Source organism: Schistocerca americana, chromosome 4 (assembly GCF_021461395.2).
Source record: "Schistocerca americana isolate TAMUIC-IGC-003095 chromosome 4, iqSchAmer2.1, whole genome shotgun sequence".
NCBI classification, from domain to species: domain Eukaryota; kingdom Metazoa; phylum Arthropoda; class Insecta; order Orthoptera; family Acrididae; genus Schistocerca; species Schistocerca americana.
Window position 1 is genome coordinate 136340404 of NC_060122.1, and position 26677 is coordinate 136367080.

The following is a 26677-nucleotide window of genomic DNA, read 5'->3' on the forward strand; positions in this document are numbered from 1 at the left end:
GAGATGAATACTCCATCTTCTAAAAACTTTGGAAAATTGTGTCAGCAGCGCTTCATGTTGACAGTTATTGACATCTCTCTTATCACCTTTCTTAAAAAGGGGTTTAACAATGGCATATTTCAGTCTCTCGCGAAAAATACCTAGAGTTAGTGATAATTATTTATTTTAGATGAGCTTTTATATTTTTACGAGAAAAAGAAATTGATGATACATTCATACTATTAAATTTTGTGAGAGTTCCTTAAAAAAAAACTGCTGTGATTTTTCTCTTGATCTGTATGCTTTCTGCTATATTTAAGAAATGATTATTAAATACATTTGATACTTGTGACTCATCATTTATAGGCCGACCATTCAGTTCACTAATGATGTTGTTCCGTGGCTGCTTGTCCTGTCTCTCGTTTCACTAAATCCCATATAGCCTTACGTCTGTTGTCAGAATTACTGATTTCTGGTATTATGTGCATGATTCCTGATTTTTTAATAACTATCCTATTAATTTTGAGTACTTTTTGTGGTATGAATCTACTGCAGGATTTCTTCTTGTTCTTACCAAAAGATACTCTCTTTTCGTTCTAAAAGGTACTTTAATCCCTGTCATGGCTGCTTAATGTCCTTCCTGATCAGTTTATGCAGAAAGCTATTTCCCAATCGTGATATGAATTCATCAAGGAATAGATTGAATTTTGTGTTAAGATTTAGTTCATTATAAGTGCCATCCCATGTCATCTCTTACAAACATTTGTCCTAGAGTCATTAACTATCTTAAATGGTTTCCACTGAGGGGTAACCATACTGTGAGGCAGTATATCATTTATGCTAAGTAACTGTGAATCTAGATCAGAGAGAGCATTTGTTACTGGATGAAAAGTTGTTTTCTTGCTCTGAATTTCACCAAAGAAAATATTATCAGTTACTGTTGTACTGTCTTTATCCACCTGTGTTGGCAAAGTGATTACTGACATCAAATTGAAGTATCCAAAAAAGGTTTACATAGCATTTTTCCTATCAGAATCCTTTATAAAATCTACATTGAAGTCAACATAGACTGTTAATCGCTTAATGCTGTCTAACAGACAGCACAGTAAAACATAAACAGTTCAAAATTTCCCAGTGAGGATCTGTACACAGTTACAATTAAAAGTGAAATACGTTTCAGTATTAATTCACAAACACACAGTTCCACGTGCTTGTCACTACGGAATATACTTGTCTAAATGTTTTTGAACTTGTGTTGTATCTCAACATATTTAACAACTCCTCCTTTTCCCATGTTATATCTGCATGTGTAAGCTGCTAGGGTGTAATCTTTTATACGTAACTCATATAATCCTGTGATTATGTGGTGTTCAGATAGGCACAGGATATCTACGTTTTGAGAGCTGTCTAAATTTTTCAAAGACACCAGAAGATCTTCTACCTTATTACGCAATCTTCAAATATTTTGACGAAATAAAGTAACCTTACTTTCCTGGGTATTCTTAAGAATTTTGTGGGGCTGTTCTGTTATTTTTACGTCTTTCAAAATAGGGTGCCTGAGTCCTGATTCTCACCTGAAAAAGATAACTCTCTGACACCTGGAATAATAGGGATGTTTCGTTCTGTGATGTGACGTCTCCATACATTTTCTTTAACAAGCCCACCCAACATGTCTCTCCCTCTGCTATTCAGATATAGGCTGTGGCTTTTATATCCCGATCTTCCAATTGTAGTGACAGGCAGTGGTCTCACGTGAGTTTTCGCTTCAGTCAGCAACAGCCTGCTTAACTCAGTGTTCCTGTGGCTGACAGTAGTGTTCTCCCAGGGCTGGTCCTGGACTTGCAGGATCTCCACAAAATTCACATTTGTGCGTAGTTGCTACTGTTACTTCATCCAGTCTCCCCTAATACTGCAATAACTGTTCTTAAGCCAGGCTGTTCCCTGCTCCACATACAACAATAACGTGTCCTCTTTGCCAAAATCTTTGCACAAATTCCCTGTATCCTCTATGCTTCTATCATTCGCTTCCCAATACTTGTGACCCCGTATCCTGTTCGTAATTTGTCCTCTACCATCAGACCTACATCCCTCCCATGGATACAAGTAGCAGCAAGACTCTTTTGTTCCTAATCCCTTTTAGTAACCACCGACATTGGGTTTCTTTGCTATAAGTCTGCTGCACCCACTGGGACTTACAGCTGGATGAGGTTTCTTCCCTCCTACTTCAGGTAACAAGTCAGATTTACTCAATACTGTTAGCTCATATGTAGATAAAGATAAAGAGCTGTTTCCCTTTGGCCCATTGCTTGTTGCTTTTGCCCAGTTCCCACCATCTATTCCACCTTAAACCTATATAGCTCAAATTCCGTGAGATCTAATTCAGTCTGAAGGGCAAAAATCTTTGTGACCTGCTCAGTGATTCTCTTGTCTTTTCTGCAGAGCCTACAGTTTTAGAGGAGAGCCTCGTTGAGTAACCCATTCAGTTCTTCATTATAGTCATCCCACTGAAACCTCAACCCACAGTGCACCCTCTTAGACTATACTACGGTAACATCCACGCTTCGTACAACGAAAAACCAGTCCAAAGCTGCAAATTTCACGTTTTTATTCTCTTGATGACTAGTTTCGGGCCGGGACCCATTTTCAGCTCAAGGTAACATTGTCAAAAATGGTATATCCGAGAATGCAAAAACTATGTCAAAAATATGCAAAGGAACCGTGATAGCGCATACAGATACACTCCTGGAAATGGAAAAAAGAACACATTGACACCGGTGTGTCAGACCCACCATACTTGCTCCGGACACTGCGAGGGGGCTGTACAAGCAATGATCACACGCACGGCACAGCGGACACACCAGGAACCGCGGTGTTGGCCGTCGAATGGCGCTAGCTGCGCAGCATTTGTGCACCGCCGCCGTCAGTGTCAGCCAGTTTGCCGTGGCATACGGAGCTCCATCGCAGTCTTTAACACTGGTAGCATGCCGCGACAGCGTGGACGTGAACCGTATGTGCAGTTGACGGACTTTGAGCGAGGGCGTATAGTGGGCATGCGGGAGGCCGGGTGGACGTACCGCCGAATTGCTCAACACGTGGGGCGTGAGGTCTCCACAGTACATCGATGTTGTCGCCAGTGGTCGGCGGAAGGTGCACGTGCCCGTCGACCTGGGACCGGACCGCAGCGACACACGGATGCACGCCAAGACCGTAGGATCCTACGCAGTGCCGTAGGGTACCGCACCGCCACTTCCCAGCAAATTAGGGACACTGTTGCTCCTGGGGTATCGGCGAGGACCATTCGCAACCGTCTCCATGAAGCTGGGCTACGGTCCCGCACACCGTTAGGCCGTCTTCCGCTCACGCCCCAACATCGTGCAGCCCGCCTCCAGTGGTATCGCGACAGGCGTGAATGGAGGGACGAATGGAGACGTGTCGTCTTCAGCGATGAGAGTCGCTTCTGCCTTGGTGCCAATGATGGTCGTATGCGTGTTTGGCGCCGTGCAGGTGAGCGCCACAATCAGGACTGCATACGACCGACGCACACAGGGCCAACACCCGGCATTATGGTGTGGGGAGCGATCTCCTACACTGGCCGTACACCACTGGTGATCGTCGAGGGGACACTGAATAGTGCACGGTACATCCAAACCGTCATCGAACCCATCGTTCTACCATTCCTAGACCGGCAAGGGAACTTGCTGTTCCAACAGGACAATGCACGTCCGCATGTATCCCGTGCCACCCAACGTGCTCTAGAAGGTGTAAGTCAACTACCCTGGCCAGCAAGATCTCCGGATCTGTCCCCCATTGAGCATGTTTGGGACTGGATGAAGCGTCGTCTCACACGGTCTGCACGTCCAGCACGAACGCTGGTCCAACTGAGGCGCCAGGTGGAAATGGCATGGCAAGCCATTCCACAGGACTACATCCAACATCTCTACGATCGTCTCCATGGGAGAATAGCAGCCTGCATTGCTGCGAAAGGTGGATATACACTGTACTAGTGCCGACGTTGTGCATGCTCTGTTGCCTGTGTCTATGTGCCTGTGGTTCTGTCAGTGTGATCATGTGATGTATCTGACCCCAGGAATGTGTCAATAAAGTTTCCCCTTCCTGGGACAATGAATTCACGGTGTTCTTATTTCAATTTCCAGGAGTGTATCTCTGTTCATTTCCACATTTTTTACATGAAAACTACGGTACAATGATTTCAAAACGGTCTCTGCCCGAAAGTAATCATCGAGTGAATAAAAGAAAGTGAAATTCGCAACTTTGGACTGGCTTTTCGTTGTACTAATTAACAGAAGTTGTTGACCCACAGCTATTCCAGCATGCTGGACGTTCGTAGCCAGCCGCACTTATCACGCAATACAACACAGATTACACGCTTAAAATAGTATTAAATCATTAACACGCTTTACACTACACGAAATTTCGTTATTTATAAGCAGCAAAAATTAGCCCTTCATGTTAGCGCTTGAGGTGTGATATAAAATAAAAAAAATATTTATTTCCGCTTACAACAAGAACTTAGCACTCTCTTAACTGCAGTGTCTGTTAATTCACTTAGTCACATGAGAATGTAATTTTACTCTACGAAAACTGTATGTAAACAAAATCCTAGTGCGAAAGTTCCTAAATCAATTAACTTAAGCTTTACGCTACTTTCTGATAATATTAACTTAATAATAATTGAACACGCTAAAATGAAAATGTTGGAAAAAAAACAGAACAATTAAATGGTATTCTCTAACTTAACTGTGCCAAAACGTAAGGAAATATACGAATACAGCCCGACCTTACAATCTATTCTCGGGTACAGACCAATAAGTTATGGAAACGTCTACCTTCAGCTCAAAAAATGCACTAATACACGATGAATACTGATGAATAATTTGTACTAAACTAACTTATCAATCTAAATATCTCACCTTTACGAGAGGTCAAAGACTCGGACATGTCTCCTGGTGTATAGCCTCATTTTTAACGAAAATAAATAGTTTTACTGAATTTTAAATCATTAAGTACATGACTAGAATACAATGTTTTCAAAAGGTGAGCATAAAAGAACGCAACCCCTCCTCCTCGGTGTTTATAGGAGTATGGTGTTAATATATACTTTTCCAATGAAAGTGTAATCAATAAGCAAGTGATTCAAATGGTAAATTTTGTTAAACGAAAAACAATTTAGAGGTATCGAGATTTCGAAAAGCTTTGGTAAAGATCGAAGAATGACAAATTCCTGTTCGGGGTGTCGGTTGAGCTGTTTAGTGTATCCCTTAGGTGCTGTATGTGTGATCCATGGTGATGTATAGGGAAGAGAAGCTCCCCATAGAATCATGTAACTTGAAGAAAAAACAAAGACATACAACAGAAAAGTCTTACTGAAGATAAACTACTACGTGGCCTAATCGAGCATGAAGGTACGGGTACCACACCAAAATACTGACATATTTAATGAAGGGGCTCATCTAAAATACAAAAGAAACTAGCAGCCACTATAACGTTTTTCTTTCTTGTCATAAAATATCAAAGAAATAAATTATCCACTGGAATAAGTGTGTAAGTAGTTAATAAGTAGACAAGGGATTGCAATTACGGAATCTGATCTTGGTACAAGTGGGTGGACACATGAAAGCGTAATCATGAAACTATATCATGGGCACGGTCAACGACAACAAAAATCTCTCCCACTCCATGAAAGGTTTCTAGCCCCAGGCAAGCGAAAGACTTTGACATTGACGTGTGCAGGAAAGCACGTCTTCTACAGGAATAATTGTTGTGAGTCAATTGCAATCACTGTTACTGGTTCTTCAAATGAACATTATTTTGTGCCATGACCGCAGAGAAGTGGTTGGTCTCACAACTCCCATATTCTGATGGGTATACCTGGTTTCCCATGCTATCTTCATAAATGGGTTTTTTCAGATGTCTTGCAGAATAAAATTTTTATCAGATAGGTTTCCCCAAGTTACTTGGAGTGCTGAGGTAGGATGTAGCAATTTCTGCATCTCCTACCCTCTCGGACAGTCAGCTTTCAGCTCGAAACACATTTTTTGCCCTCTCTGGTCCTTTTTAGTGTATTTAGACTTGCAATCCACTTATATGAATCAGTGATAGAAAATACGATAGTGCAGTGTCTGTGTTATTCTGATTACGATGTAAAGTTCTTTTTCACATGCAATCATGTCTAGAGGAACAGGCAATGTGATGACTACAGTCGTTGTGAAATACGTTGTTCTCAAACGCGAACAAGGACAATCAGCAGCTGTAGAATGGAATGACGACACTGAAAATTTATGGCAGACCAGGACTCGAACTCGGATTTCCCGCTTATCGGGAGAAAATGGTCAGGAACAATACTTTAAATTGCCTTTACGACTCGAGTTTTTTCAGTATGGGAAAGGAAATATAAGGTGGCAGAACGTGGAGCACTCATGATTGTTTTCGGCTTTGAGCAGATCCGTTATTTTCTGCTTCTGTCTGAGCACACCACCACATAGACTTCTCATCAGCCATTGTCATTCCTTCTGCAGCATAAATTGACACATCATCGAATTTTGAAATTCTGATAAAGCAAATGTTATACCTGGTATTTTGTCATGGTTTCTGTAACATTTAAAAGATATTAGCACTGATACTCAATGCATCAGAGAGATAAAGATTAATTTAATGAGTGGTGTGGATGGAGAGTCGAAATATCTCCTACTGAACATCTAAAGAGAGCAGGAGGCAGATGAGGTATTAACCCTAGCAGTGCCGATACGTTTTCTATTACGTGAATTAGTGAGTGAAGGGGGGAGGTACTTTATGCTCGCATTAATAAAAATAAAAAAAAACGAAATTCGTTAACTGTTTTTCACTTATAATAACAAAATACTTTATAAAGTAGTGCTGATGGGTAAGTAGGGAACTGAACCTGCAAATATCCTTTATCAGACTCTTAGTAATATCAATGCACTTACAATCATGTGTACTACCAGGGAGTAGAGTACTTTATGACAAACACAAAAAAAAACTAAAGGAATACAAATTTCTTTGTTTCTGACTTTTTCTCGCAACATACTTTTTAAATAACTATTGATGTGTATTAAAATTCAGAATCTGAAGGTACTTAGTAAGACATACATTGGGAAAGTGGCATCTACAACTAAGACTTAAATTTTATGGTTATGTTTAATGGAAAAATTTAAGTTATTTAAGGAATCAGGTAGAAGACTCAATTTAAAACAATAATCATATTTTTCAAATTTTAAAATATAAAGTAACCGACTAGATCGCAATATTTTCAGAAGGTGGGCATAAAGTATGACGCTCCTCCATGGTGGTGTAAGTGTTAAAAATGATCAACAAAGTGTCATGTTTGAATGGCCGCTAAGATTTGCAATATTATCCAATTCATGGTGACATCTAGTACCGCAGAATTGACTTAAACTCAGAAGCATGGAGACTATGTGTATCCTAAACATAATATTCTTGATTTGATTAAATACATCATCATACAATTTTCATATTTTAATAAAAAGCGCATTCTTACAACTTCAGAAACAGACGATCTTTGATAACATGTCTTGGCTAGTATGAAGAATAGAAAAGAAAACCGATTTATACCAGTTTATTAATGAAGAATATTCTCCCACAAACAATAGATGAAATCATCACTTTGAACATATTTTGAGCACCCCCAAAGTCTCAAGAAAGTTTTTCACAGGTCTTAGTACTGGTGGAATTATCCTCCTTATTTATTCGCTTATTTCCACTGAGAAAAGCTAACAGCAAGATCACAATAGAAATTTAGGCAAATTTATGTTTTGAATACCATTTGCACCTTATGCTTATCAGATAACAGACCACAATTTCATTGTAAAGTATGGAACTGATTCATTGGAAAAGACACTATCGGTAACATTGCTGTGTTTATATACTGTCCTCTGTCTAATCCAGCTGAATGTATAATGTGAGATCTAGGGGACTGTTTTGCTTATACTGCAGGAAGGAGCAAAAGAACTGAATTAATAATTGTCTGATTTTGATGATGCAACGAACAGTTTCGTTCACGATAGTACTGGCTTGCACGCTGTACAGTTTTATAAGAAAAAAAACCTGAAAATATTTTCCATGAGACTAATAAACATATGCCATGAACTCATCTGATCGCTAAAAAAAGCCGGTGTGTAGCATTAGAGTAAACAGAGAAGGTGGCAAAACGAGGAAACTGAAACGTAACTACATAGTGGAACCTATTGAATATAAAGTCAGAGATGATGTGCTAGTAGAATAACATTTTCATTGTTCAGTGTTCCTTGTCAAAGAATGAAAGCAAGATATTTCTCGATTATTACTTGGGGAATTTGTAATTCAAAAGAAAATGTACCTGAATTCTTCTGAATTGGCCAGTCTTAATGCCGAGAAATATTTTGGACTTCATTGTTTGGAGAACTCTAAATAGACCATTGACATATGGAAGAGAATGGAAACGAATGGTGTCGCAGGAACGAAATTTTCATATTCTGCATGTTTGAGGATTGAGAGACTGTTTGAGTAACCTTCCCAGAAATGTAGAGTAAGAAACTGGTTGAGCTTATTCACTGCGGTTAGGTAAATGAACTATGCAACAGTAGAAGTGAACTAGTGAGGAAACATATTTTGTGTAAGGAGAATTTTTCTTAGAAATGAAAATATAGAGTTGATTTTGTAATGATTATACAGGGTGTTACAAAAGGGTACGGCCAAACTTTCAGGAAACATTCCTCACACACAAATAAAGAAAAGATGTTATGTGGACATGTGTCCGGAAACGCTTAATTTCCATGTTACAGCTCAATTTAGTTTCGTCAGTATGTACTGTACTTCCTCGATTCACCGTCAGTTGGCCCAATTGAAGGAAGGTAATGTTGACTTCGGCGCTTGTGTTGACATGCGACTCATTGCTCTACAGTACTAGCATCAAGCATGCATTGTTGGCGATGTCTTGATTGGGCCCCATGTTCTTCCACCTACGCTCAATGGAGCACATTATTATGATTTCATATGGGTACTCTACCTGTGCTGCTAGAACATGAGCCTTTACAAGTACAACACAACATGTGGTTCGTGCACGATGGAGCTCCTGCACATTTCAGTCGAAGTGTTCGTACGCTTCTCAACAACAGATTCGGTGACCGATGGATTGGTAGAGGCGGACCAATTCCATGACCTCCACGCTCCCCTGACCTCAACTCTCTCGACTTTCATTTATGGGGGCATTTGAAAGCTCTTGTCTACATAACACCGGTACCAAATGTAGAGACTCTTCGTGCTCGTATTGTGGACGGCTGTGATACAATACGCCATTCTCCAGGGCTGCATCAGCGCATCAGGGATTCCATGCGACGGAGAGTGGATGCATGTATCCTCGCTAACGGAGGACATTTTGAACATTTCCTGTAACAAAGTGTTTGAAGTTCGTTGGTACGTTCTGTTGTTGTGTGTTTCCATTCCATGATTAATGTGATTTGAAGAGAAGTAATAAAATGAGCTCTAACATGGAAAGTAAGCGTTTCCGGACACATGTCCACATAACATATTTTCTTTCTTTGTGTGTGAGGAATGTTTCCTGAAAGTTTGGCCGTACCTTTTTGTGACACCCTGTATAAAACCATGTCGCTCCACCGTATGTCAGAGATTATTATTTGCGCGTTTTACGATTTAGAGGCACCTTGGTTTTGGAATTATTCTGTCATCTGCTCTTATCCATTACCAGTGAGCAATACCATACCATCGACACACAAGAGCCTCTCCAGTAAGGTGGCTCTTGGGAAAGAATGAAGTCACTACAAGTGATCACAGTCAGTGCTGCGAGGAGCAGGCTGTGCACTCATCTGTGTACTGCAAGCAGTAGGGAAGCGGTTTTTCTATCAACATAGCCATGTGAGATGGTGCAATTTCATGAGTATTGACCTGCATGTGACGAACTAAGTGCCAGTCACGTTCTATGCAAAGCAAAGTACACTTGAGTGGAATGAGTGATTAAGATGAAGTAGTGGAATGAAAAGTGTGTTTGCATCTTCATATTCCCAATCCTGAGCTGTTTATATTCAAACATATATTTAACTATGTAGACTGTGTGCCACAAACATAGCTCTGCCTCTTCTATCACCGTTCTCCATTTCTCAACCTAATAAGTCTTTAAATTGGCGTATTTAACTCAGAAACACTATATGTCTTGTGTATCCATTTTCGTCATTATATATATATATATATATATATATATATATATATATATATATATATATATACTGTTTCTTTGTGACTATATAATTAGTTGACGCTGGTGTGACTGATAATACCAGTTATAGGAACATTTTCGCTCAGTATACATTTTCTTGGGCGTAATGAATCTTGCTTAAAGGAAGACTAGCATTGAAAAGATAGTCTAGAATAAGCTATTGGTTCAAGTGGCTCTGTGCACTATGGGACTTAACTTCTGAGGTCATCAGTCCCCTAGAACTTAGAACTACTTAAACCCAACTAACCTAAGGACATCACACACATCCATGCCCGAAATAGCATTCGAACCTGCGACCGTAGCGGTCGTGCGGTTCCAGACTGTAGAGCCTAGAACCGCTCGGCCATTCCGGCCGGCAGAATGAGTTAATTTAAAGACATTTAACTGCAATTTGTAAATAGTGGGTTAGTTTAATGTACGCATTTCATCATTTAACTAATTACTTTGTGTAAATAATATTTCTTGAAAGTCAGATAATGCATTTGTTTTCGTGAACAACCAGTTAGGGATTTGGCACTAAACATGTAATTGATTAAGAATTACATCCGCATTAATTCCTTCAGTTATATGAAGGGTGAGTAACTAACTATTGGGACCATTAATAACTCCGAAAGTATGGAAGTAGCTGATAAGTTTGTGGGACTAAAGTTGCATGAGACAATGAAGGCCATAATATGACGTTGGGTTTTTGTTGCTAGGTGGGGCTGCTTCAGAGATATGAAGATCAACTTTGCATTTTAAATGGGATGCTATAGTTTGGTGCTTACTTTCTGATAGCGGCTATCGAGACGAATCCAATGAGGTCTTTGACGTTCAACAAAAGTCACCAAGGTGGCATGAATGTCCATTTACAGAAAGTGTTCGAAGTGATGACTATTGATATCAATGCAGTGCTGCAATTTTCTTATCTTAGATTGAGTGGTATTCCTCATCACTTCGACGCTTATCGATGAATATGCTCTGACAGTTCTCTCTCACATATCTTCAGGAGTAGTTGGAACGTCTTTATAAAAAATGTCTTCTAGGAATCGCCACAAGTAAAAATCTAGAGGTGTCAAGTCTGACTAACGGGCTGGCCACGACACATCTTCTCCGCGTCCAATCCAACGATTTGGGACTTTTCTCTGGAACTCGTTTCTAGCCATCAGCGAAAAATGTGCCGGACACCCATCGTGTTGACACCACTTTGTATGCCTTGTTCCTAAAGGTGTTTTTTCCAACAGACCCAACGTTTCTTGCAGTAATGTGGTGTACTTCCTACCATTAAGATTTTCTTCGATGAAATAGGGGCCTATAATCCTGTCCTCCAGAATCCCACACCCTACATTCACCGACCACGGTTTCTGATGTGCAACTTGCCACAGCCAACATGGATTTTCAGTTGCCCAATGGTGCTTGTTATGGAAATGAACATTTCCATGGTTCGTGAATGTAGCCTCGTCAATATATAAAATCAAATTCATAAAAGTGACATCCCTCTGAATCTGAAGTTGAGCCCATCGTCAGAATTAAATACGACACATACATCCGTACCAGTTAATTCTTGGTTGGAGACTGATATGCTAAGGATGACATTTATCGCGAACACGAACAACACTACTCTGACTCATGCCAGATTCCGTTGCGATCTGACGCGAACTAACACAAGGATCTCGAACCACAGTGGCAATAGTACCACTTTCCATTTCCTCGTTAGTAACTTTCCTTTGCCGGATGTTTTTCCGATGCATTAAAGATACACGCCGTGTAGGGTGAGTGCGTTGAGGATATCTTTCAGTGTATGTCTCTAGCTCTCACTGAATTTCGTTGGCGTTTTACGTAAATGAGAAGCATATGGACTTGTTCTTTGAAGGAATACATCATTCACATTCAGCGATTCGACGACATTAGTATCACCGTCCCTATTAGTCTTGTATTGCGAAACCGTAGACTGGTGTTTTTTTGCATATCAATGGCACGTTAGACGGATATGGGTATTCGACGAATATTTTCTATTTGCACGATATACGCGAGAGAATTGTCAGAGCACGTGTTTCGGTAAGTGCCGAAGTGGTGAGGAATACCACTCAATATATGATAAGAAGATTGCAGCACTGCATTGATATCAGTGGTCATCACTTGGAACACCTTCTGTAAATGGATGTTCATGCCACCTTTGTGACCATCGTTGACGTTCAAAGACCATACTGTCAGACATCATTGGATTCGTCTCAATAGCTGCTATCAGAAAGTAAGTACCATACTACAGCATCGCATGAAAAAAAAGTGACCTACATACCTCTGACGTAACCCAACGTACCAACAAGAAACCAACGTCATATTATGGTCCCCGTTGTCCCATGCATCATTTGTCCCACCAATATTTCAGCTAGTATCATATTACTTCCGGAGCTATTCGAGGTGCCAATAGTTAGTGACTCACCCTATATAATGGACACATTATGTAAATAGTTGCATTTCTTGTCTTTTCCCACTGTCATTTTACAGAAACAATATTTAGAAATTTTTCAATGATGTCAAGTTTAGTCATTCTTCGAAGTTTTGTGACGTCTATTAAGTGTATGTAATTCATGTACTTGTTAATTTACCATTATGTGATACTTAACTGTTATTTCTTTCCTAGATAATGAGGCTCTTTTTTATCAATTAATTTCACACTAAAACTGTATGCCTAAATAAATTTCCAGGCGAAATTTAAGTTTTGAAGTCCAGGGATGTGTGAGGATCCTGTATCCTCCAACGTCGAAATATATGTTACTCCCTGTGGCATTTGTCGTAAGTTTAGCGATTAGCATCATCGTTGGTGGCAGAAAGTAATCTTTGCTCATGGACACTGCATTCTGGTATAGTGATCAATGTTAGTTCATGTGCGCTCATGTCATTACAGACTCAGTTCAGAGCAGACAGTGTGTGTGAACCGGCACTGTCCGACGCTCTCGCTAATGAGCTTTAGGGCTAATTATCCCGCTATGTTCAGAGAGTAATAGAGTTGCAGTGTGGAGTGATTAATGTTGTATTGTGGTATATGGGGCGTTGTTATAACTGCTTGAAACGAGGAATGTTTGAGTAATATACCATACCATCTGTAATTCTTCGATAACTATTCTCAGTCGAAATCGTCATTGTCTGCTTCCTAAAAATCACCACCCAAAGAAAATATACCGTTGGAGTGGAGAGATATAAGGCGACATCGTTTAGTATAGGCTACCAGACTACCACGAGACTTCGATTCATGAATGGAATCTCAGACATCCACCTTATTTGAATGTAAGTGTTCCAAGACCCTGAGTCTAATACTGGATCCCTTATGTCTTTGCAAATCGACTCCTAATTACTCTTCTGTCATGTAATAGATAACCCCCTCCCCCTTCTCCCAGCCTCCTGTGTAGATGCAGCAATGTACTCTTTCCACTTAGATGCTTTCTCTTCTGAATTTCACAGTGGAATTACTTTTGTCCACTTAATGTTGACTTCCTAGCTTTTAATTTCATCATAATTTCACCATTTCATTTTCGATTTCATATTTATCCTGCAACCAACTTGCTTGGACCTGCGGTTGATCTCACTCCTAAGTAATTTACATTGCTGTATTCCTTTCTTTTCCTGATTATTTTTGTACTTCCTTCTTTCATCGATCAATTGAAGTATTTCTTTTGTTCACGAGTTGTCTTTGCAGTTACCTGACTTGTATCTGTTTTTATCTGTCCAACTTGTGTGACTGCCCTTTTTAGAGCTGTTCAGTTCTTTTCATTTGGACTCCCTACTGTGTTATTCCTTATTACAGTATATTTCACCACAAAGAACTTCAAAAATATCGCATTATTCTTCAGTACTACAGGGTCCTAATTGTTTAAAACTTGATTCTAACGGAATAAGGACTCATATTTTGACTCTTTTATAGTCTTTCGTATGGGGATATATTAGAATTGTTACTTACGAGACCTTTTTGCACTGAGAGAGAGAGCAGGATGTTTAGCACAATAGAAATATTACATTGTAAACGGGATCGTACTGTTGGGGATAATATCTATACTACAGAGAAGACGATAGTCGTATTGAACAATTTTTGTTGTTATCGTAAGAAACAGGATGCTTATAAACTATTCTAGACGTTTGTTCGTGTCTAAAAATGAAGCTAATAAAATGCTCCTTAATATCTTTGTCTATGTAAGGAATTGTGGGATTCACGAAATGAAATGAACACTGTTATGTAAATATTCCCTCCAGTTTCGTCAACCATCAAGCAGAGGCTGCGACGTAGAATACAGTCCTGTTTTCGGAATAACGAACACTGACCGAAGTATCGGCAGTCGGTGTAGAGTGTGAGGTGCATGGGGAACTGTAGCCACTTTGCATGAAGACGGCACCGACAGTAGAGTCTGTCCGTTGGTTCCTGGAACAGGATCGACCCTCGAACCATGCGCAGGATAGAACATCCAAATTTACGTTATTCTCAGGTAATGGGACCACGGGGATGATGTGTTGAATGGTACCATAACCGATACGTTTCTTATGCTTATCCAACGTGATTAACATGTGGTGTACAGAAACGTCTCAGCCAATTTGAAACCAGTAATTAGTTCCTTTTTAATGTTCGTCTTTGCGGTAGTTCTAGAAAGTTCGGCACACTGAATCACAGCTTCGATATTTCACTTCCTTTTTGGTATTAATCCGGTTCCACCTGATCTGCTGACAGGAACCAAATTAAAATTTGCCCACATGAACGTGATATCCTCGAATATCTTGGCTTCAAACATGGCCACGGTTTCAGAACAGGTAATTTACTTGCAATTTTCATCGAATTGTTTTTGTTATCGTTCTTAATGTAAGTTGTGGGACCCGGCGGTATTTTATTTGACACAATGCAAAAATATGATCCAAAATGAGAGCTTGCCCTTTCATTATAGCTACATGTTTGTTAAAAAAAGATAAGCAGAAACTTGTTCCGAGGCTGTTATTTTTTTCATGTTATTCTTGTACGCTGCAGTTGAGCAATTATTGATAAATGTGACCGAAAGAATGTCTCTGAATCTAAAGAGCACCAACAAGATTTAGGTAGGTCCGTAACGGCGCAGTGACGTAATTGGCTCGAAACGGGCGTTTGGCGCAGCGCCAGCTGTCGATCGCTTCAGCTCTGGCTGGCTGAGACCTGCCGCCGTTACAGTACCGTTAACGGTCTTGTTGTCAGAAAAAATGGAATTTTACGAAGTAAAAACTGGTCTAAAAAAAGATTTCTCAATGCAGAAACATGATGCTAGTGACGTCTAGGAATCTTCTTTCAGATAAAGTGCGTATATGCTCCTGCGTTGCATGTGCTTTGTAAGAAGATCTGTTGCAAATCTTTAGGACATCACCCACAAAGTATCCAAGAAAAATAAAGCACAATTTTTGCACTCAGGAAAATGTGGAAACGCACTGAGGGAATTATCTTGTGCGAGAACCATATGTATTATGTGGACTAGACATAGGCAAAGCAGACTGTTTCATTGCTTCGTGGAGTACGTACTTTATAGAAAAAACATATAAGACCGAGATAATGTGAAATTTCTGGAAAACTAATTTCAGGTACAATTTATTATATTCTCAGAATCAGCACATTGCTCAACTGAAAAATTAATGCACTTCCTATAGTTTCTAACATTGTTGTTATGTGTAACAGTTAAAACGTTCTAACACCATGCCTGAGAATACTGTGACACATGCTTACCAGTGGGTATTTCTCATAGATGTGAAGGCTACTAACTTCTGAACCACCACTGGAGATGAAGTTGTTAATGTATGCTGCTACAGTGATGCCCAGCTCCATCGGAAAGATGTGAGGACGAAATGTTCATCTTCAGTATTTCACGAAACAGAATGGAGGACAAGGAGGCAGGATATGTGACGCATTGTGGTGGTCTATACACTATAGTCTCACTGCGCTGATTAGGGCATTATTCAATAGAGGAAATCACAGCATCTAAGACAGATAAAGTGTATGCATATGACATGTGACCTGTACTTGAAAAATTGCACTGATAATCTCTCGATTGTCAAAGAATTTCTGCTTAGTCCTCCATTTAGATCCACTTCCACTCTAATCTGACATCTTTTACCTGAATGTTGCGTCGAGATAATCTCGGGACGGAGCTACAGAATTAGCTAGAGCACCATAATTTTGAACTCAGTTTCCTTACTAACTTATAGTATCCTTCACTTTTTTTTTTTTTTTTTTTTTTTTGCTGGAGAATAAGGTACGTCTAACAAGTTTGGCGAAGTAGTTGGATTTAGGACTTACACGTACCATCAATAAGGATCTATTCTAATGAACAACAGATGACGTGTGACTTGATCAACCAATGTGAGTACAAGAGGAACGTATCAGTGTGAGTTCAGAGAAGACTTCATCTTGCTTGTAAGACGAACACGATGGATTTCAGATAAGTATACCCATACCCCCCCATTATAAGTGTGTGAGAGGAACTGTGGAACACCCTATATTTTAGAATTCATTTCTGTTCCTAAGCCTCGGGGAAACAAATGTATGGCATAGACTCGAAAGTTCTGGTGACATAGACGAATGAATGAAGGCGTGAAGATGTCGATACGACGTCTACATCGGACATTCTTCCAATAGAATACGAGAGATTGCGTCAACAGGAGGTCGCTTTTCATGGAGAGTATATTGAGTAGTATGTCTGTATATCGGGTGTTACACTAATTGTTTAATATGTACCTTTGCATTTATTAATACAGAAGTTATGACCACTGTTGCATTACTTTCAGTGAGGCTGTTGCACGTAAGATTACTTGAAAGTGCGAATAATGCCGGCCTGAAGCTTTTGACTTATTCACATTAGTCCGCAACATCTAAATTTATTCATGAGACGCGTGATGATATGTTGTTTTGGGCTCATGACAGCCAAGTCTTTAACGACAGTACTAAAATCTTTTGTAAGGTAAGTGTGAATGAAAGTAGTAAAATAGTCCAAATTCCACAAGAACTCAAATATAACAGTATACTACAAGTGCTAATAACACACGCATGCACTCATATATACACACGGGTATACGAAAATTATGTTTATAGTTTTTAATCTTAAGATAAGAAATAGAAATATATTCAGATTAATAATATAGTTCAACAGATAAGTTTAGGCGACTGATAATTGGACTAACCGTTTAAACTATAATATGCACTTCGTTAAACTGTGACTTACAGTGATTTGCATATCACAGGCGTCTCGTACAGGGTGGTCGTCTCACTGGAGTATCAGGGTATGAGATGGCTGTGTCCTGTTTGGAGGCAGGTCATGGTGACTTCTTGCTCTCGCAGTGATCGGTATGAGGGACGCCACAGTCAGACACTTGGCATAACCAGCAGCAGCTCATTGTCCCTTACTTTTTCTTTCCATAGACGTATGACTATCTGATTCAACAGTGACTGGACAACCTGCAGAGTTTGGCTCATTATACCTGAGCTGCTTGGTGTGCTCTGATTTGCTCAGATCCTCACCCCTCATGGTACTCAGTGAAATGACACCTGCTTCCCCAGCTGTTAAAGAAGTAGAAGGTCTTCCTGTACATCTAAATCTACGTCATAATCCCCAAGCCAGCTAGCGATGCGTGGCAGAGAGTACTTGTGGTACCATTAACTGACCCCTCTTCCCTGTTCTACGAGGTTCATTCAAGTTCTAAGGCCTCCGATTTTTTTTCTAATTAACTACTAACCCGAAATCGATGAAACTGGCGTTACTTCTCGACGTAATCGCCCTGCGGACGTACACATTTTTCACAACGCTGACGCCATGATTCCATGGCAGCGGCGAAGGCTTCTTTAGGAGTCTGTTTTGACCACTGGAAAATCGCTGAGGCAATAGCAGCACGGCTGGTGATTGTGCGGCCACGGAGTGTGTCTTTCATTGTTGGAAAAAGCCAAAAGTCACTAGAAGCCAGGTCAGGTGAGTAGGGAGCATGAGGAATCACTTCAAAGTTGTTATCACGAAGAAACTGTTGCGTAACGTTAGCTTGATGTGCGGGTGCGTTGTCTTGGTGAAACAGCACACGGGCAGCCCTTCCCGGACGTTCTTGTCGCAGTGCAGGAAGGAATTTGTTCTTCAAAACATTTTCGTAGGATGCACCTGTTACCGTAGTGCCCTTTGGAACGCAATGGGTAAGGATTACGCCCTCGCTGTCCCAGAACATGGACACCATCATTTTTTCAGCACTGGCGGTTACCCGAAATTTTTTTGGTGGCGGTGAATCTGTGTGCTTCCATTGAGTTGACTGGCGCTTTGTTTCTGGATTGAAAAATGGCATCCACGTCTCATCCATTGTCACAACCGACGAAAAGGAAGTCCCATTCATGCTGTCGTTGCGCGTCAACATTGCTTGGACACATGCCACACGGGCAGCCATGTGGTCGTCCGTCAGCATTCTTGGCACCCACCTGGATGACACTTTTCGCATTTTCAGGTCGTCATGCAGGATTGTGTGCACAGAACCCACAGAAATGCCAACTCTGGAGGCGATCTGTTCACCAGTCATTCGGCGATCCCCCAAAACAATTCTCTCCACTTTCTCGATCATGTCGTCAGACCGGCTTGTGCGAGCCCGAGGTTGTTTCGGTTTGTTGTCACACTATGTTCTGCCTTCGTTAAACTGTCGCACCCACGAACGCACTTTCGACACATCCATAACTCCATCACCACATGTCTCCTTCAACTGTCGATGAATATCGATTGGTTTCACACCACGCAAATTCAGAAAACGAATGATTGCACGCTGTTCAAGTAAGGAAAACGTCGCCATTTTATTTAAAACAGTTCTCATTCTCGCCGCTGGAGGTAAAATTCCATCTGCCGTACGGTGCTGCCATCTCTGGAACATATTGACAATGAACGCGGCCTCATTTTAAAACAATGCGCATGTTTCTATCTCTTTCCAGTCCGGAGAAAAAAAATCGGAGGCCTTAGAACTGGAATGCACCTCGTACTTGGGAATTGCGTGTGGGAAGAATGGCTGCCGATAAGAATCTGTATTAACTGTAATTTCCCAAATTTCCTCGTCTTAAACAGCTAGCGACGCTTCCTACTAAATTTTTTACATACAATGAAAACAGCAACGGACCTGTTATACTTCTTTGGGATACTATTGAAATTACCTTTATATCTGTCGATTTGGTTCCAGTAAGGACGACATGTTGAGTTCTGTCTGCAAGGAGGTCTTGAATCCATATGTAAATCTGGTCCGAGACTAGATAAGCTGGTATTTTTTTTTCACTAAATGGCAGTGTGGGACGGTGTCACATGCTTTCCTGGAGACAACGAACACGGCATCTACCAGAGCGTCGTTGTCTACAGCTCTATGGATCTCACGGAGAAACAGAGCGAGCTGAATTTGGCAAGACTGTTTTTAGAATACATGCCGATTTTTATAGAGGAGATTTTCGTTATGCAAAAAACATCATAATTCTTGAACATAAGACATACTCCATAATTCTACAACGGATTGACGTCAACGATATGGGCCTATAATTACGTGTATGTTTCTCATGACTCTTCTTGAGAACGAAAGTGACCTGCCCTTCTTTCCAGTCGCTAGGTACCCATCTTCTCCAGAGGTCTACGATAAACTGCTGCTAGAAGAGGAGAAAGTTCTTCGCATAAACTTTGTTCAATCTTATAGGTATTTGTCTGATCCTGATACCTGTTCACTACAAACCAATTTTAGTTGGTTTTCTATTCCGCTACCGGGTATCTCAATAATTCCCATTTAGCTGTACGTACAGTGGTTGAAAGGAGGGACAATGTCACGATCTTCAGCGGTGAAACTATTTCGAAAGGCCGAATTCAGTATTTAGGACTTCACTCTCTGATCTTCTGCTTCGGTGCCAATATGGTCACTGAGCGAACAAACAGAGTATTTCGCGTCCCGTAATGATTTTGTGTAAGACCAAAACCTTCTATGGATTTTACTCAGATCGACTGACAATATTTTACTTTGAAAGTCGCTGTATTGTTAGCACCGTTTTCTGTGTTGGCTACATAATCTGCAAATTCTTGTAAACGACTGTTCAAGCACTGAGAAACTTGTAGCTTTGACGACGTCTCTTCAGATTCAGTCCGTTTAGGAACACACGTAGCTATTTACTAACCGCCGGCCGCGGTGGCCGAGCGGTTCTAGGCGCTTCAGCCCGGAACCGCGCTGCTGCTACGGTCGCAGGTTCGAATCCTGCCTAGGGCATAGATGTGTGTGATGTCCTTAAGTTAGTTAGGTCTAAGTAGTTCTAAGCTCTAGGGGACTGATCACCTCAGATGTTAAGTCCTATAGTGCTCAGAGCAGTTCGAACCATTTTTTTATTTACCAACCGCAATGTGCTGACTTGGAAGGCGATTCATGAAGACACGAACGGGAATTGTTACGCAACAGCCATAGGAGCTCCATTGATTCGAACAATCAGTGTGTACTACATTAAGATCGAGAGGCTCATCAGTACGTTACAAACCAAGTATTTACGTCTGAGTCGCTTGAAAAGTCATGATGAAGAAATGCTTCATCTTTAGTGTAAAAGGTTTAAAAGAATCACACCCATGTCTAAAGCGCAGTTCTTCATGTGGAACCAGAAAAATCATATCATTGGAGAGTGAACAACTAAGCGGTATCTAAATGTGTCTGTGGGGTGGATATTGTCTCTATGAGAAAGTGCCCTCTATGAGAAACTGCCGACTGATTTTAAGTGGCAACTCATTGGCCTCAGCACAGGGGTTCGCCCGAAAGACCCTAGTAGCCAGCCTTATTCCTTGATGGTGCACCACATCCAGCATTTATAAATATGAGGGCGTTTCGGATCTAAATACAATGGTCCCATACAAGCCGGGACTGCGTAGATTCGGTCTGCTTGCCACGAACTATATAAATATTTTATGGTTTACGCCACGAAGCCTTCTGATCCCTTGAGTCTAGCAACCAGGTAAGCTCGAAATGAAATGCACGTCCTAGAAAGGAACGCTGTATCATCCTCAGTCCAGATAAGTTAAAGAAACCCGGATCAGTGCGAGCTGCACTCTTGCCCTGAGGTTTCCATACCAACTTACTTATGTACATACACTGAAGCGCCAAGGAAACTGGTATACGCATGAGTGTTCAAATACGGAGATGTGTAAACAGATAGAATACGGCGCTGTGGTGGGCAACGCCTATATAAGGCAACAAGTGTCTGACACAGTTGTTAGATCGGTTACTGATGCTACAACGGCAGGTTATCAAGGTTGAAGTGAGTTTGAACGTGATGTTATAGTCGGCGCACGACCGATGAGAGATAGCATCTCCGAGGTAGCGATGAAGTGGGGATTTTCCCGTACGACCGTTTCGCGAGTGTATCGTGAATATCAGGAATCCGGTAATGCATCAAATCTCCAACATCGTTAGGGGCGGAAAAAGATCCTGCAAGAAAAGGACCAACGACGGCTGAAAAGAATCGTTCAACGTGGTACAAGTGCAACACTTCCGCAAATTGCTGCTGATTTCAATGATTGGCCATCAACAAGAGTCAGCGTGCGAACCATTCAATGACACGTCATCGATACGGGATTTCGGAGCCGAAGGCCCACTTGTGTAACCCTTGATGACGGCACGACACAAAGCTTGGGGCCTCGCTTCCTCGCTTGGGTCCGTCAGCACTGACGTTGGACTGTTAATGACTGGAAACATGTTGCCTTGTTACACGAGTCACTTTTCTAATTGTATCGAACTGATGGACGTGTACGGAAATGGAGAGAACCTCATGAATCTATGGAACATGAATGTCAGCAGGGGACTGTTCAGTCTACTGAAGGCTCTGTAATGGTGTGGGGAGTGTGCAGTTGGAGTGACATTGGACACCGGATATATCTAGATACGACTCTGGCAGGCGACACGTACGTAAGCGTTCTGTCTGATCACCTGCATCCATTCATGTCCATTGTGCATTTCCACGGACTTGGGCAATTCCAGCAGGACAATGTGACACCTCACACGTCGAGAATTGCTACAGAATGACTCGAGGAACACTATTCTGAATTTAGACACTTCCGTTGGCCGCTAAACGCCCCAGAAATTGACATTATTGAGCATATCTGGGATGCCTTGCAACGTGCTGTTCAGAAGAGATCTCCACCCCCTCGCACTATTACGGATTTATGGATAGCCGTGCAGGATTCATGGTTTCAATTCCCTTCAGCACTATTCCGGACATTAGCAGAGTCCATGCCACGTCGTGGTGTGGCACTTCTGCGTGCTCTCGGGGGCCCTACACGATATTAGGCAGGCGTATCGGTTCCTTTGGCTCTTCAGTGCAGGTACTGCATGTAGAGGTTTCGATGAGTAGGTTTGCAAGTGTCTAACAGAAATGTCCGTATTCTTTAGCTGCATTGTCTTATAAGCTTAAAACTTATAAGCTACCAAGGGACCGTAGACTTTAGTATATGACATAAATTTCCGTTGATACGTCCAACAGCTCCTGAGAAATGGAGGTGTTAACAGACGGACAGACAGACAGACGAACAACTAGCAAAAGTTATTTTAATGTTACATAATTACAATTTTCGGTTTTTTGCTTCACTTGTACTCGGAAATCTTCAGTCTTGATAAATTTTATGATTCTAGGTCAGCGAGGAATGCCCTATAGGTTTCAGTGAGTGAGTTTGCGAGTATCAAAATGTATGAAGTAAATGGCAGTATCCTTTGATTGCACTAACTGAGAAGCTTAGACCTTAACATTTGGCTTCAACTTGATACCTTTACCCATTCCTGAGGAAAAGGCGTCTTAACAGATAGACAACAAAGTGATCCTAAAAGTGTTGTATTTCACCAATTGAGGTACGGAAATCTAAAAACAACTGGAAACGTTAAGAATGATGCAAACTTCTAAGTCTAAGAAATAGAACCGGTCTACTACGTCTATTGCTCCACACTTTTGTCAGATGAAGTTGACAGTTTATTGTTAAACATCTCAAATAAGACTAAAAATCAGAGAAGTCGTCCGCTTACAGTGAACACAGGACAAATGGTTCAAATGGCTCTGAGCACTATGGGACTTAACATCTGTGGTCATCAGTCCCCTAGAACTTAGAACTACTTAAACCTAACTAACCTAAGGACATCACACACATCCATGCCCGAGGCGGGATTCGAACCTGCGACCGTAGCGGTCACGCGGTTCCAGACTGAAGCGCCTTTAACCGCACGGCCACACCGGACGGCGAACACAGGACAGGACTTCTTACCATTGATGTTGTATTATTAATAACTATTACAAAGGTAATCACAGTTAAAACACTGTCTTGAGGGTTACCATTCTCTTGTGTAAAGTGGTCAGAGAGAACGTCACCGACTCACTATTTAGAACTAAATCAGGTGGGGAAGTACTGTTTACACATTGCATGGAAAGAAAAATAGTGAAGCGCTCAGAAATAGAGAAGTAAGTGAAGTTTGAAGCGCTTAGAAATGGATAATCAATTGAAGTTTTATGTGTTAAAAAAAGAGGTTATGTAATGTTATTTCAATGATGACAATATCGACTCACATCTACAAAGCACGTGTCAGCATGGCGTTCTACCTCCTCTGGCCTGCATGCTTGCCTCTCCTGAGGCAATCTGTCCCACGACTGATGTACCTGGTCCTTGGTACCCTGGATGCTGCCGCTAGTAAGGAACTGACGTCCGAGCATACACGGCCTGTCAGGGACAGATACGGAGGGTACCTTCAACAACAGGCTGTGTGTGTGGACGGGCATTTTCCTGTTAAGAACTGACACCACGATACTTTTGCAAAAGAGGTAACACTGTATCACATACCAGTGTTCTGTCAGAACTCCCTCAATCACTACCAGTCGTGACCAGAAGTCATACCTCAAGGCGCCCAACGCCGTGACACCAGGAATAACACCGATGTGCCTCTCCAAAACATTAGAAGAATGGGACCGCTCTCCGTTCGCCATCAAACACGGCGACGGTGGTCATCCAGGGCAGTGCAAGGACGCTATTCATCTCTGGACACAGTGCGGTGCCACACATCTGTAATCCATCCTTCCTGGTCACAGAACCAATCCAAACCAAGCCGTTTGTGCAGCCGTGTTAACGCTGTAGTCGCAGTACTAGTCTACAATCGCTGGTGCAGGGTGACACAGAATATCGTAGCGAATCCATTATTTGATCTCAGATCAGAGACTCCAATGTGTTGGGATTACGATGTCTTTGCTGCCCAATATGGTGATCCTCCACTGTGGTGTGGTCAGAAGTGCCCAATTGAAACCTTGAGGACGAGTATACCTGCCGTCATGTTCCCATCTAGTCCAGCTTCCCGTCACTGTGAAAGTTTACCGTCATACCTCCTTGCCTAGGGACGCCAGATGAAAGTTGATGTCATCAAGTCCTGAATCAAAATTGCGCAACGGATAACTGGGGAGGGGAGCTTGAGAGCGCTACCTAAAGAGCGTGCCCTTTCTGTACGATACTAGGCAAGGGGCTGGAGGGCTCACACGCTGGGTCCCTGCATTCTATAGCTTCTATTTTAAATAAATTCCTTTAACTTGACTTCTTTGTAATTTTTAAGGTATGTTAAAGATTGATGACAGTTGATTACCTATTTATTTTAAACATTATCACTCGACTTTACAGCGATAGCAGCAATTGTTTCAGTTTACAGATTTTACAATTTTACAACTTATAGCTCGGGTGTATTATATACTAATCTGCACGCACATTTCTACGGGTAAGACGGAATTGCGTTGGCCAAATGTATACCACCAAAGACTCCCAATATTTTACATAGGACAACCACTACGTGAGGAGGATAGGCAAACTGGGAACCAGATACATTAAAACAGGGGGTCAAATTTCCTAAATTATCGAGATCATTAATTTCCTTACACAATCCGGAGCTGGAAATAAAAGAATTAGTACAAATGTTCAAATACCTCTCTTCCATGCGTGAACATTGAGACAGACGCACTGAGGGCACGTCTGCTCACTTACCCGTCTTCTGTAACCCTCCTAGAATATGGCGGGGACCCGGAGGTCTTCCTGGGCCCCGGTGGAGGGGGTGGTCGAACCACTTGGCCGTGACCAACCTCTCCACCCCAAATCTTGTGACACTGGAAAGTCTTTGACTTTTACCTGCCTGTGCTGTCTCTCTGATCCCCTAGCCAGGAGTAAGGTTGGCACTACTATACTACAGAACTACTTCCTAAAAAAGATTTGGCCACGCGTCACGGAAAGGTGTGAGGAGGATTAAGAAAGTTCATGTGCAGATTCACATCCACGTACAAGAAATGCATAATACACGACACATATAAATACGTATTATGAAGCCTGACACATTTCTTTCTACCCGTCCACATGGGTTCTGTTGCACCCGCGGCCGGCCGCGTCGTGTAATAAAATTGGCTGCGGAGCCGCCTCTGTTTCTATTTCCCGGTGCGAGCGAGCAGCGAAACCCGCTGCTTATAGAGCGGAAACTACTGTACCCTTTCAAATGTCCCATCCGAATGGACCACAAATTGGCACCAAGAGTCTCAACGAGATCCCTTGCAAACTCTGTCAGGTGCTGGTAAAACTGCCTCGCACGAATACATGGTATTTCCATGTCCATAGTGATCACTCAACATCTGACGTAGTTCACGCCACTTATGTATCCTACCAGTTCTGCTAACATCACTGAACACAAACAAAATTAACACACCCTGGTGGTCGTTCTACCTGTCACAGACATGTGCAACTCAAATTCTAATGATCTACATAATCGCCAAATGTGTATATCGGAATGAAGTTACAATACATCCAACCATGTCTTGGTGTTTTTCACTCGTTTTGTAGCTTCGCGAGTATATAAGGCACGAAAGTAGTATCATAGGCATCACTGAGGTTAAAAATATACCTTTTAAGTGAATCTGCGCAGCAGACCCCGCTCTTTAGTCGCCTCCATACGGACACTCATGAAACATGAAGCAGTACTAAAATAGCCCTATCTTCTCTCTGAGTGGACTGTTCTCTTTGCTGGTGACTTTCTCTGGAGTATAACTGGCTACGACTGTTTACTAAAAATTTGTGGAGCTTGCAAATCCATGTACATGTTAGCTCTGACTACAGTTGACGAGAATGAAGGTAATCAGTTGCCCCACTACCTACTGCATATAATGCGCTGGTAACTAGAGTTCATTATACTGCACAGGTAATTGATTTCTCAGTACACAACGTGGCCACAAAATGGGTCACACCATCGTATCAAATTCGATTTAATACAGAATGTTTTTTGATCTGAAAGACTAGCTCTACTAAACTATCCGTCGACTCGATTTTCTCTTTATATCTGCGTGACACAATCAATGATGCACACATGTAAACCTTCAGTCTTACAAGACACCGAATACAATTACACCCATAAATATTTACGAATACCCAAAGACTGTAAGAT